This window comes from Pithys albifrons, chromosome 4, assembly GCF_047495875.1.
Source record: "Pithys albifrons albifrons isolate INPA30051 chromosome 4, PitAlb_v1, whole genome shotgun sequence".
Classification (NCBI taxonomy): Eukaryota; Metazoa; Chordata; class Aves; order Passeriformes; family Thamnophilidae; genus Pithys; species Pithys albifrons.
In genome coordinates this window covers 19,131,431-19,144,972 of record NC_092461.1, presented here as the reverse complement: position 1 = coordinate 19,144,972, position 13,542 = coordinate 19,131,431, and the positions used below count along the sequence as shown (strand labels likewise).

The following is a 13,542-nucleotide window of genomic DNA, read 5'->3' as shown; positions in this document are numbered from 1 at the left end:
AATATTGACATTTTATTCTCTTTTGCCAATCTTCTGTTCTCTTCTCCTACAGGTTTTATGTTGCCTAGTTCCTGTCTGCCTTTATTTTGAGCTCTCCTCCCCACAAGGCCTTTAGACAAAGCATTGACCAGGAGACTCTTCAATGCTGTTTGCAGCTGCTGTAAATTAAAAAACTGAAAAGGTGAATGCCATTACTTCCTTCAGATTGATCAGTGCAGCTGTCCAGGGAAGGCTGGAGAACACAGCTTTAGTCTCATCAACAGGATTGTGTACAAGAGTTCCTATTCCAAATCTGTTCAGATGCTGCTGAAACCTCTAATTCCAACCCACCCCTAACTATTTTATTTACTAAAAGATGCTTGGTAACATCACTCGTGCCATCCAGTTCCAATCTTCCTAAGTTTCAAACATTTCCTCTGTAGTAGTTCTCAACAAAGCAATGTCTCATCAGATAGATTTTCTTAATTATCATTATTATTTTATTTATTTATTTATTTATTCATGCATGCATGCATGCAGCTGCAGGGGAGAACAATGTTAAAAATATGTCCATTCTTACAATAACACTCTAAGAAGTCAAGCCTTTAAAATCATATCACCCCATATGACCTAGCAGCATTCATTCAGAGAGAATACTATTATGTTTATACTATTATTTGAAATATAAGAAGTCCTTCCTAATAGTTTATGTGATGCTACAGTGTAGAACAAGGTCTTAACTAAGTATCCAACAACTGAATTTGAAAGTTACTTTATTAACTTTCCCATACTGCTTTTCTCCACAAGCAGCTGCCACAGTTAAAAAAAAATGTTTGGCCAATACAGTAAGGTATTCAGTTTACTTTTAGCACAGAAGATAGAAGCACAAAGACAGTAAACTGAGATTCTTTCATTCCTTTTCCTCATGCAATTCAGAAAGTAGATAACCCAGGTTATCAGTCTCCCTAATTACATCAGCTTACATACTTTACATATATGAACAACCCATCTTGTCTGTAGTCTGCTCTCCCATTCTCTTCTTTGGTTTTCCAATAGAGGAGCAAGAGAAGTTATATTTACAAAATAGACACTTTATGAGCTAATTATCTCTTCCATGAGCAGCTTTCAGCTCTTCCCATTACAAAAAGAAAAACAAAAACAAAACAACAAAAAACCCAAGAAAATCACACCTTCAATGAACTCCGATTCAACAGCGGCTTAGCAAGCCATGAAAACTTTGTTTCAGGAGAAGAAACTACATGACCTACTCCTCATTAAATGCAAGCAAAGTGGTTTAACTTTTACTACTACGGTCTTCGAGAAAACTACTCTGTAGCAGCAGCTGGCTACGTTTTTGTAACTTAAAAGAATCAACTGCCGCAGGAGCAGCAGCACACTGAAAAAAATGTCCGATGGAATGTTGATCCTTGGAAATAAATTACTGTCCATCTGACAACAGCCCTTGTTAAAACAATTATGCTGTTTTGTGGAAAGCAGAACTTTGGGACTGATCTCCCATAGACAGCCATAACATCAGCACTTTGTTGCTGCTGCTGCCCCTTATGAGCTCTCCTTTATTCCTCCCCTCCAAAATGTCCATTCCCCACAGGGTACTATGGCATCTTCCCTGTGTCTCTTAATTACCAAATCAGCATGAGGTACCAGAGGCTCAGGTTTGTTCCAAGGTTTAGGTATGCCATCCGGTCACTGAAAGCTTGGCTCACTGGTGAACTGGCAGCCTAGAAAAGACCAGTAACTGTTGAGTTGTTTTTCTTCCTCAGCACCAATTTTCTCCGAACTTGTGCTAGTTTAATATTTTTCGGGATATTTGCTCATCAAGTATGACTAAAAGCAGTCTGCAAATTGGAGAAGGGTGGTGGGAGCATAGTTAGGTAAGCATGATGGGAGGGCTGAAGGTGAATAGAGCCGGAGATGAAACTGTCTCAAAAAGACAACTTTTTCTCTCCTGCCAAAGCAATTTTTGTTGCCTGGCTGGGGCAAGCATTCAATTAAAAATCCTACTAGCTTTTACAAGAAAGACTACCACAGGGGATGATGTCACCATATGTGGCATACAATTAGAAAACAGACAAATTGCAGGCAGAGAACACAACGCCAGTCAGTGCTGGGGAATGCCTCTCCCATCTCTTGAAGACTGGACACTTGATCCAAACAGATGCAGCCAAAGTCAAGTGCTCACAAGTCTTGTGTACTCACTTTTTGTGTACTGAAGTCCCATCTCTAACTTTCCTCTCTCCTGAAGCAAGCATGGGGGAAAAAAATATTTATAAATCTTAAGCCTTCTTTGTGAAGCTGAACAGGAAACAGCATTTCTTCCACAAACCTTCATTTACATACAAAGATTTTCAGACATAAACACAGTTTTAAGATAGAAGCAACTTAAAATTTCATATTTTCCAGTTATATTCCTCCATAAACACTCAAGCTTTTAGAAATACTTCTTGATTTTTCGCCCCACCATCTAAACAAATCCCTTTTGGAAAAGTAATTCTTCAACAAGTTTGCATATGACTCTAAATTTCTCCTTCTTGTGTCTGCAAGTGACTGCTCAGCCCATTACAAATTTCATTATGCCAGAGTAGTAGCAGTTCCAGACACCACCAAAGAGCCAGTTAACTAATCTCCTTTCCTCCAAACCTAAGAATTGGATATGGAAATTTTAAACACAGAGTTTGTCAGTTGGGCCACTGTGCTCATTTCCTCTTCAACACGCCTGACCATAAACTGATTTCAATTTACATCAAAAATGACAGTCATTACTTTTTTTTTATGCAAGTCTTGTCTCCCGGCCCTGACATATCCTAGTTTACCTTTTTAAGTAACGGTTTAACACTTGTTAAAATACATTTAAAAACTCATTAAGTTATTCAAAATACATTGAATATCTCTAGTAAGTTGAATTATGTCAAGAACTGGCAGGCAAAGGAAAATATAAGACCTTACATCTTTTCTGAATACACTCCATGACCAGTACAGTAAAATGAACATTCTCAGTAAGCTTTGACGTAATTTCCTTTTTTTTTTCCTTTTTTTTGGAAATACTTGAGTTGCACTAAAGTGATGAAGTTTTGAAAAACGCTGAGCTTCACTTTCAGACAGCTAGGTCTCTAAGACATGTGAAACTATATATCAAAGAACCCAAATTACTAGCAATTTCTATTATTTTGATTTCTTTCAGATACATTTCTCCACTCATTCTTGAATCATTACCACATTCTTCTGAATAAAAATTAATGATACACCAAATCACACACTACATACCCAAACAAATGCAAGAAATGGAGAAATCACAAATCATGGAAAACTGAAGCTGGTATGCTATAACAGTAATTGATATGAGCTGTTTAAACTAACAATTAGCCAACATTTTACAAGTGACAGATAAAGAAGCAGTCTCTTAGAATAACAAGAAATTCTTCTTGGGTTTGCTCCACAGAAATATAGTGTACAGCTCATCCCTGCAGACGGAAGCAGTATTGAATCACAATTTCACCAGTCTTTGCAATAAAAAGATGGTTTTATTATAAGAAAGTTGGTATAAAATATTTTTGCAGTTGCAGAGCTGAAAATTTAGTATGAAGATTGCAAGGTTAAACATTTGATTTGGAAATCAGTGCCTGACTTGAATGCTATTTAACTCTTCTGCATAGAGGTGATAATAAAGAAAGTCTGTTCATTTTAAAAACCATTCCATTGTGGATTCTTTGTTTAAAAATACTAATGATCCAAACTGGCAGATTAGTGGAAACCAGTGACTGCAGCTCAGTGCTATTCAACTCTACTGCAAATAACAGGAGGTATTCTATAAAATAAAAATAAAAGGCATTTTTTCTTCTGGCAGAAGCCAAGATGTTTTATGAAGTTTTCAACAAAGAAGAAAATGCGGTGCAAAAAAGGAGTCATTAGATGCCTTTCAAATATACATAACACTCATGAAATATAGAAAAACCATTGGTTCGGCTCTTAGAAGTTCGTACTGTGTTTGGGAAAGCACAATTTTGGGGAAAAAATGAATAGTAATGATAGTCTAAAACTGCATAAGAAAGCTTTATATGATCCAAAGCAAGAAAATTACATATTGTTGTACTTCCGTGAATCAGATCACAGCTGAGATTGGGTCAATTGGTTTCTTGCATTAGCTGCTTGCAGGGAAGTGATTAGTTTTCCTGGACATGGAAAGACAAAATAAAAGACGTGATTTGAGAACTCTGCAAAATCCAAAAGCAACTAAAATAAAGAAACACAAGGAAGGAAAATAAATAATGTCTAGTAAACAAGTGGTTTAGTTTTCTGCTTTTTATAGGGTTTATTTTTTAAAGATTTAACAAATTCAATATATAAGATTACTTTGTTTCCTTTGGGCATTGGTTACCTTGCATTTTTTAAAATTAACTACTGCAGATATAAAGATTTTATGATTTAGAACTGTAGTGCAAAATTAGATAGAGAGCCTGACAAGTATATTTCGTTAGAGAAAAAAAGTTTTGTGCTGAGCCTGCATCCACAAAGTGCTCATTGTACTAAAATATTTTAACCAGCTCTGGTTGCTCACTATACTCCTAGAATTCTTCATGTTTTTTAAACATCCTTTTTCATTTGATGAGATGACATCGTATCAAAATAATAATATGAAATAACACTTGAATTTGTAATAAAAAAAAAGAAAAAATATTAAAGCTGTACCATATGCCTTCTGAATATGCAAGTTCAGACTTTTTTCAGAGCTTTTGTCAGAGTAACTCCATTCTGATGTACCACAGATAGGTATCTATCTTCCAACTACACTTTCACAAGACTTGATGAATTGTTTAATATTTTCCACATCAGTCTGTTAGTGTTATTGAACAATTATGGTACCCAATTCTTTCTCAGTTGTACAAAATGTTAAAGAACAAGTAGTATTTTAACCACTAACATACAACTTATTTTAGACTTGATAAAATATTAATGTAGCTTCCAGCAATCCAATGAATCTATTCACAGCCAAACATCAAACACAGATTTTAAAGCATGTAAAGCCTATAATGAATGCTATTTTTTTCTGAGGCTATACTAACAATACTTTTAACCTCTCAGCACATTAGCTGTTTTGAAGGCTAGATTATCAGCCATTTATTTCTGGAACTCTGTGTAGTCTAAGTTGTCCTTACGGATGATGTTGATCTACACAATTTGAAACTATTTTAGTACAATGTTCATAAAAACTGTGATACCATACCTTAAAACTAATTTGAAGCTGAAAAAACACACAAACTAAAACATTTCTGATGAGTGTGCCATCTAACATAGCAGCAGCTGCCCCGCTGTTCTGCTTTAGCAGGGAACCTAAGCTTTTTTTACCAAGAATGAAGAATTCCTGGGCATTCTTCCTGCCACATTATTCTCCCTATTCACTTCAGTGCCCAAAAATACCACAGTAGAAGTTGAAGGAAAGGGACCACTGAGCAGCTTGGAGTTGTTTTCCCACAGCTATCTCAGACCACATTTCCAAAAGGTTACCAGGCTGTTCTTTAAAGAGGACAGATAATTAGATTAAGTCTCAATCAAATGTAAGTTTAACTTACTGGACTTTTGTATCCTATCTGTAACCTTTTCTATACACAAACAGCACTGGAGCAAGGAGCAGTTCAAGGTAAGAATCTAAAGGCCTCTCAAAAATTGTAAGAAGATACAAAGAGTGTATAATTTTTGACAAGAATTAAGACTCCTGGAGGTGGTACTGTGCTTTCCTACTCCCTAGAGTTACTGAACAACTTTGTATTGTTCATGCCATTTCTGAGACTTTCAGTTCACAAAATTAAACCACAAAATCAAATATTTAGGAACATCAGCCTGAAAAAAATACTTGCATTTTACAACCATTTTTTGCAGGGAGAGGGCCTTACGGGGTGAGTTTTATTTTTCTTGAAATATATCATTCAAATAAACATATTTAAATTGCAGTACCTCTGCTGCACTTTAGGAAGCTTAATATTTGTTGTATGCCATGTAGAATTTGAAGACTGAAAACAAAATAGGTTCACTAAACTCTTAGGAACTTAAACTTCTGACCAGAGAGTACTGAAGAAAAAATTCCAAGAGCATATTGGAAAAGAGGTGAAAAAATTACACACTGCTAGCAGGGGTGGGGGTCTTCTTAACTGTTCTAAGTAGACTTGTTACCTCTTTGAAACAGGACTGCTCTGGTATGTTGTCTTCAACCATTTTTCAAAGATAAAGATAGCAGATGTTTATTTCATTCACATGGACACTATAAACAGTACAGTTTAAAACCATAAAGTGCTCTAAAGACAAAAAAAATTCTTTGAAAATGCATCCTTAACTTCTTTATGGTAAACTCACCAAGTAGACATTCAAGGTAGTATTCCAATCAGCAGAAACTGAAGTAATTCCTTATAGAAGTATTGTCCAGAAATAAGTCAAAGCTGAGTTTTACACCTAGAATTAGGATTCAGCTTTTGTGTTTGAAAAGTGTATCAATCCCAATTACCTTGAGTACATAATGAACTGAAAATTAAATAAATCCATTAGTTTAATTTTAACTTAAATGAGTCCTTAAAGATACTTTAAAAATGCCCCATCAGTTAATGTTTTCTCTTGAATGTATTTAATGCAGAAACATAACGAACAGGACACACACATAAGAGCCTGGGCTGTTCTTAATGCTAAATTATTCATAATGGTAATCAAACTGATGAATGTCATGGAGTGAAAACAGAACTGCGATCAGTCCAATTTTTTCACCTACAACTAATATGCATTTGGACCATCTGAAGATTCAGAGTCTATTGTACTTTTTGTTTTTAAAAAACCTATCACCTAGAAAAGTTAAGAACTGACCACAGGAAATTATATCTGTTTGTTATCTACTTTTGGTTGGGGTGAGAGACAGCTTTATGCTTGATCTTAGTCCTTGCTCATCCTGGCCACAGAAGTTAAAATAATTTTAAAACACTGTAGTGGAGACATCCAATTAAGACCAGTACTAAATAACTCTTTCTCTTTATAGATGTTGATAGTCATTTGTTCAATTTTTCATTCTGCTTTTTAGTCAGCTACTTCATTCAGATATGTAATGAGCACTTCCAAAGCTCTCTCTCTACATACTGGCAATTGATTCCAATCTATTACCAATATTCCCGTCCCCTGGTTTGTTCCTCACAGACAACTCCAAAAAAAAAAAAAAAGTCCAAACCCAAAATTCATGTCCCTCTCCCTGAAGAATCCAGGCATTATCTCTTTCCTTTTAGTTTTCAGCACGAGTCTAATTGTCATTCACATTCACAATTTGTACTAAAGCATTGCTAGCATACAGAGCACAAGCTTAAAAGGCATGAAAAAAGGTAAGATAATGATGACCTGTGACTATGAAAAAATAAACATATTAGGATTCAAGTTCTTCAGGTTCTGTTGGCCTTCATCATAGAATCACACAATCAAATAGATTGGAAAAGACCTCTGAGATCATCAAGTCCCACCAATAAATGTTGCCATGTTATGCCTGTAAAAAGAGGCAAGTATTCCTGCCTCCTGTAGAACTACTTATTGTGAGACATTTATGCACTGTGTTATTATCATCATTCCTGTGGCTGACAGGAAGCACCAGCTGAAACTCAGGAGTCTATTCTAATGCAGCATAAAAATAAAAAGCCAAAGAACATGACACACATTCTCGCTTGCCTGCAACAAGTTTTCACAAGCAACCTGGATGCTGAATATCATCCTGACTCAATTGTTCCACATAACCAGGATGATAAATTTTGTTGTATGACTTCATTTACATGCCAGGAGCTCTTTTACATGAAGATATATTGGAATTCAACATTAAAATAGTACTGCATCATATTATGAAGAAATACTATTTGTACAAAAAACATTAAGAGTTTATCTACAGTAAGAAATCCCACCAAAAATATAATTCCTAGAGATCCTAGCACTTGCACGTCTTAGCCAATACTAGTACTAGTGAAAACAAAGCAGACTTTCAAAAACATTTACAATATTACACTGGCTTACAATTTACAAAGCAAGATGAGAATTAAGGAACAAAAGAGCAGTTCACACATTCTGCCTCCAAAGGATGCTAATGCTCTTTCAGCTAGATAGCAAACACTGAACTGGCTTATCTTTTGGATAAGTTTTCTAACAGAGTATAAGTTTCTGAAAGTTGATACCAGCATGGCATGAGAAAAAAAATTATGAAAACACTTCCCTCTTTAATTAGGAATGAATTTCACAGCAGCTGTACATCTGCTGGTCCCAGAGTCTGAACTTTCACAGCAGCAAACTGCTGCTGCTTTATGCTGTTCTTCACTAGCAGTAACTTCTCACAGGAAAACAAACACAAATGCCTTGAGGAAGACCAGTTTACATAGAATAGCAACACAACACAGTGTTCAGTATCCCTACCTGTGTATTTCTTTTAAATGCTGGAAAAGATCTGATAATAAAGGAAAAATACATGAGCTGAAACTATCAATGAGCGTTGCTGTGATCATTAAACACAGATTCCACTGCAAAGGCATCAATCATTACAAAGCTCTGATTGTTGAAGGTAAGTTTTTCATTTCAAAGAAATTAAACTGACCACTCCAATATCAAAACTAAATACCTTGTCCAAAAAAAAAGGTTTTGAAGTTACTTCCCAATCAAGTTCCATAGCATAGTTACCTAGGACTTAAAGAGAGGGGAGTGCAAAAAAACACAAACAAACAAAAAACAAAAAAACCACAAAAACCAAAACAACAACAAAAAACCCCAAAACAACAAAAGTTGTATGGGTTTGTCTAATAATTGAAAATAAAGCCCTGGATCAGAAAAGCAAGGGTGGCAAATGCTATCCAGAGACAATCTTTGGAGACTATTTGTAAAGGGTACCTTTTCTTAACTAACCAGGTCTCTAAGCACTTTTGCTTTCAGTAACAACAAGGTTATCAACTAAACACACCTTTCAGTGTTGACTGCTCAGTTCCACTGGCCCTTCGAAGACATGAGGAATCAAAATCCTATCTCCTACAAGAAACTACAAACCATCACTCAGTGATGTGCATAGTCCAGGGCTTTAGAATTCAAGTTAATTCTCTCTCATGGATTATAAAAAGACCTTTATGTGAACCTGATGGTAAAAATGCCTCAGTGAGCTGGGAGTGACTGCAACAGCACATGCATGAGATATTTATGCAGTGCTCAAAGTCACCGAGTTCCAATTGAGCCAAAAGTAAATGCCCCTTAAGAAGCTTCATATTTCATAGTGCAAAACTGTATTTGAGTAATCAAAAAGTGAATAATAGACCAGTTAGCCAGCTCTTTAATACATTAGCTAAAAGTATATCAATTCCATTGATTTTTACGATGGGCTGATTTCACATAATGGATTAAGCTCACTAGAAAGACTGTAAATGGGAAAAATGCTTTGCCAGAATTAGTGGAAGATGGCATCAAAGTGCTTTTATGACAAGCATACAGTTAAAACATTTTATTTGGGGATGGTAAATTTAGAATACTTGTGTCAACAGTAGACCTGGTGCTAGGAGTTGAGTAAAAGCCATGACTTCAACACTGCAGACATATTTTACAGATTCCAGTTACATTTTGCTTTAAAAATTTTATTCCTACCCAAGAAACAGGAAGCTCAGACTATGAATACGTAATCAAACTTCAATATGGCAAAAGGTTAACAACAGGATGCTTCAAGGATCCATAAAGCAAGCAACATTTAAAAGTACTACTTAACGAGCTGAAAAGGAAAATAGAAAAGTTAATACTTATATAGGTTAGTCAAGTACAAAAGACCACAAATGTAACCAACTGGAAGCTAATTAACTATGATGTACAGGTAATACAGTGGCAGATAAAATTCAATGTTAATAAATGCAGAAGTGTCACTGCAAATTAAATAATTATCAGCATGGTCAGCAACCTTTTAAATTGAGTATGTCTAGTATAAACAAGAGGATTACAAGCATCCCTGTGGAACTCAGGGAAGATCTCTGCTCAATATGAGAACATTGCTGCTGAAAATTAAAAGTATCAAGATTCAAAAGCAGCAGTGGCAAGCACTAGCAGACTATAAAACTAATGCTTCATTCTTAATCATTACCTAAAAAAGACTGCTGCACTATAAGATTAAGTGAAGAATTAGAAATCAAATACAAAGGTTCACAAAGCAAAACATGAAAAAACACAGTTACAAAAAGACTAAAAGATGTAAATAGAAGGGAAATAATTTACTCCTCAGAAATTAAGATTCTGCTCAGTGAAAGGGGGAAGTACACAGTTCAGACAGATGCTTTTTTGATACAATGCATAATTAAATAATCAAAGTTTTCACCAGTGCATCTTTATTATAAAGAATCTGTTAATATTCAAAGGAGGACAAAAAACGGCCTGGGATGAGGAATGCCCCATTTAGGGATCCAAACCTACTTTTATTGAGCTCTATTGCAAGACTCATACCATAAAAGAAACATTCAACATTTGCCTCCTTTAACACTTCTACTATCTGTCATGAGCTATTCACCCAAATGAACTCCAGATAAACTCCAGTGTCACAATTTCAATACTCAAATCACCATGCTGACCCTGCCAGGGAGGAGAGAGGCACCAAAAACACCATCTTCCAAACAAACTTTAAAAATCAAGATCCTGAAGAGCAACGCTGGAATGAAAAACATGTGCTATAACTTGGCCTGAAGGACAGCACTGCATACTTCCAGATTTTGGTTATGATTTAAGAGAGACAGAAGAACTATAACATTCTTGATAAAGTGATCAACTAAGTATGAAACAGCACTGATTTTAAAAGCACCACAACAACAGCTAAAACTATTTTAATGCATCTTATACACATGCACACAAGAAAAGAGTTCTAGCTGAATTTGTAGGTTATTCCTTTTCCTTTCAAGCACTGACAGTTCCCAGTACAGGTCAACTTGCATCTAGAGATGTTTCCTGCACTACCATATAGAAACCACTTCAAGACACAAGCTAGGTAAGACTGCAGAGCCAAAGACCATACTATTTTGGTCCTGTGAATCAAACTTCTGTGCTAGGTGGATAGTTTGACACTTACGTGCACTGAAATGCAAAAAAAAAAATTAAAAAATCACTACAAATAGAATCTCTTTCCTCTTCATAATATAAACTGCATTCAAAGCATTTAAGTATTTGGAAGTACCCTATTTTTAGATGAGTGTCCCTGCAGCTACTTTTTGTTCTCAGCCCAAAGACAAAGATTATGCTCTTTCTGTAATAGAAAAAAGAAAAATATTTAAGTTTATAGGTAACATATAGCTTATCTACACATAAGCAACAAAGAAAGGACAGCAGGGTACTATTTCACTAAAGCAGCAATTTGGCATTGAAATTTATTCCAAACTACCTCCATTCTTTTTCTGTATAGCTTATTCCTGAACCTGATTGAAAAAATCCAGTATGAGACGATGAAGGGGGAGGAATAAATCTTTGTATAAAAGTGAAACAGTTCCAACTCACCACTAGGCAATGACTGTCACATGGTATTTTTAAAGCATTTCCTTGACTTTCATTAGTTCTTTGAATTGCCTTATTCCTATAGGAACAAGGTATATTCCTTCATGCAGCTTACAGTTCTGAACAGACAGACAACATCCAGTAATAGTCCATGTGGTGTTATTATCACCTTGATCTCAAGGGTGGTTTGTGTGTGGTGTCCTTGCCAGGTACCATCTGTATAATTTATCTGAAGATGACCATGCTGTCACAATCTCTTTGTTTGGCAATATTTGTCTCTGATGCACGATCATGTTTCACAGGTAAGGCTGATAAAATGCAGCAAACTCAAATTGAAAGTGCTAGCAGTACCACTCAAAAAACAGGCCAGCATCACAGGTGAACACAGACAAAATTCTAAATCACAGAAAATGATGAAGCTGGCACTGGAAATTGAAATGCTTTCCCCAGTATAAGCAATCCTTTGTATTTACAAGAAAAACGACTTCTGTGGTGTTCCAAGTGTTCAGAGTAGCATGATCTTGAATGCCTTTGCAAAGGAGTGAAGTTGAGAGCAGCAGTGTATAATAATACATGGTTAGTTACATAGTTTTGGTTTGCACAGCTGTTAGCTACATTCATTTACAGTTCATGTAGTGCCAGCATAATTTATATAAACAGAAGAGACTGTTTCACTCCTGTTCATCACCATAAAAGTTATTTCCCTCAGCAGCTGCTGCACAAAAATCAGTTTCTATTTCAGTTGAAATAGAAAGTTCATGAAGTGGCAGGTTCTGGGGTTTGCTAACACGACCTAAAAAAACTTGCCTGGACTTAATAATAAAAGGGGAGTGGAGGGGGGCAGACGACACACACTTCTGCATTCTTTGGGTGGAAGGAGGTAGTAACCCTCTGTTAACACGGGTGAAGTCACATGAAAACCAAGTTCCTGTAGGCAACCACTTGGAATGAGAGTCCTAGCTTTCCCGACCCTCTTCAGCTTTATGAATTAAAAGGAAATAAAATAACACTGATCCGGATTCTAGCAGATATGAGCAAGTCTGAAATATTAGTTACATATTACATAATAAACATTAGCTAAACCAACTTGATGTGACAGCGGTGCAGCGACAGAGCCGGGGATGCTGCCCTGGTACTCCCACCCCCCGCGCGCGTACACACACACACACACACACACACACACACACACACACACACACAGGCAGCGCTGCCTGAGGCTGCTGACACACAGCAGATCCCGACCCCTGGACGCAGTAACGGGACGCCCCCAGCCCCCCCGGCCCTTTCCCCGGCACGAAGCACTCGGGGGGCCGCCGGAAGGCAGCGCGGGCTGTGTGTGCCCGTCCCCCCCGGCCGCTGCCCCCGGGCGGGCACCGCGGCGGGGCCACAGCGCTCGGAGGAAGCGGCGATCGGCCACGGCGGCGGCTCCCCCGCAGGCGGACGGAGAAGGAAGAAGCCCAGCGCTGCCTAAACTTGGCGTTTCCCTTACCCCGAGCCCCAGCGCGGGGGAAGCGGAACCCGAGGCGCTCGGAGCCCGCACTCACCTCGGCCCTCCTCTCCGTGGCTGCGGGGCGGACGTCGGGGAGAGGCGAGGGGCGCCGCCGGCCCCGCCGCTGCCGCGCCTGTCACTGGGCGCCCGAGCACGAGAGTCCCGCGGGGTAAATCCTCGGGCGGGGACGGGGACAAGCCGCGCTCCGTCCGCTCGTCGAGGCGGCCGCTGCCGCTGCTGCTGCGCTGCCGGCGGCGGCCGCTACGGCCACGGGGAGCCGGCGCCTGGGCTAGCCGCCTCGCCCCCGGCCGCGGAGCAGAGCCGCGCCGCCGCCTCGGCCCCCTCTTGCTGCGGCTGCCGGGAGCCGCGCTCCGGGCGCAGCGGCGGTCACACGGAGCCCCGCGGAGGAGCCGCCGCCGCCTCCCTCGTCGCCTCGGAGCCAGCAGCTGCAGCCCCGCGGCGGCGCCCGCTCCGCATGCCCCGCGCTCCGCCGCTCCCGCTGCTGCTGCCGCCGGCGTCCCCACCCGCTCTCCCGCGCAGCACCGCCGCCGCCCGAGCCCGCT

The 13,542-nt window shown here is 38.7% G+C and overlaps 1 protein-coding gene across 1 annotated transcript in view; it reads right to left on the bottom strand.

The window, feature by feature from the left end:
* Positions 1-13,122, bottom strand: part of GALNT1 (polypeptide N-acetylgalactosaminyltransferase 1) — an 85,680-nt gene extending 72,558 nt beyond the window's left edge. The window contains exon 1 of the mRNA XM_071553596.1: positions 13,035-13,122. The gene's annotated coding sequence lies outside the window, so the exon portion shown is untranslated. The remainder of the gene's footprint in view (positions 1-13,034) is intronic.
* Positions 13,123-13,542: the final 420 nt, after the last annotated feature.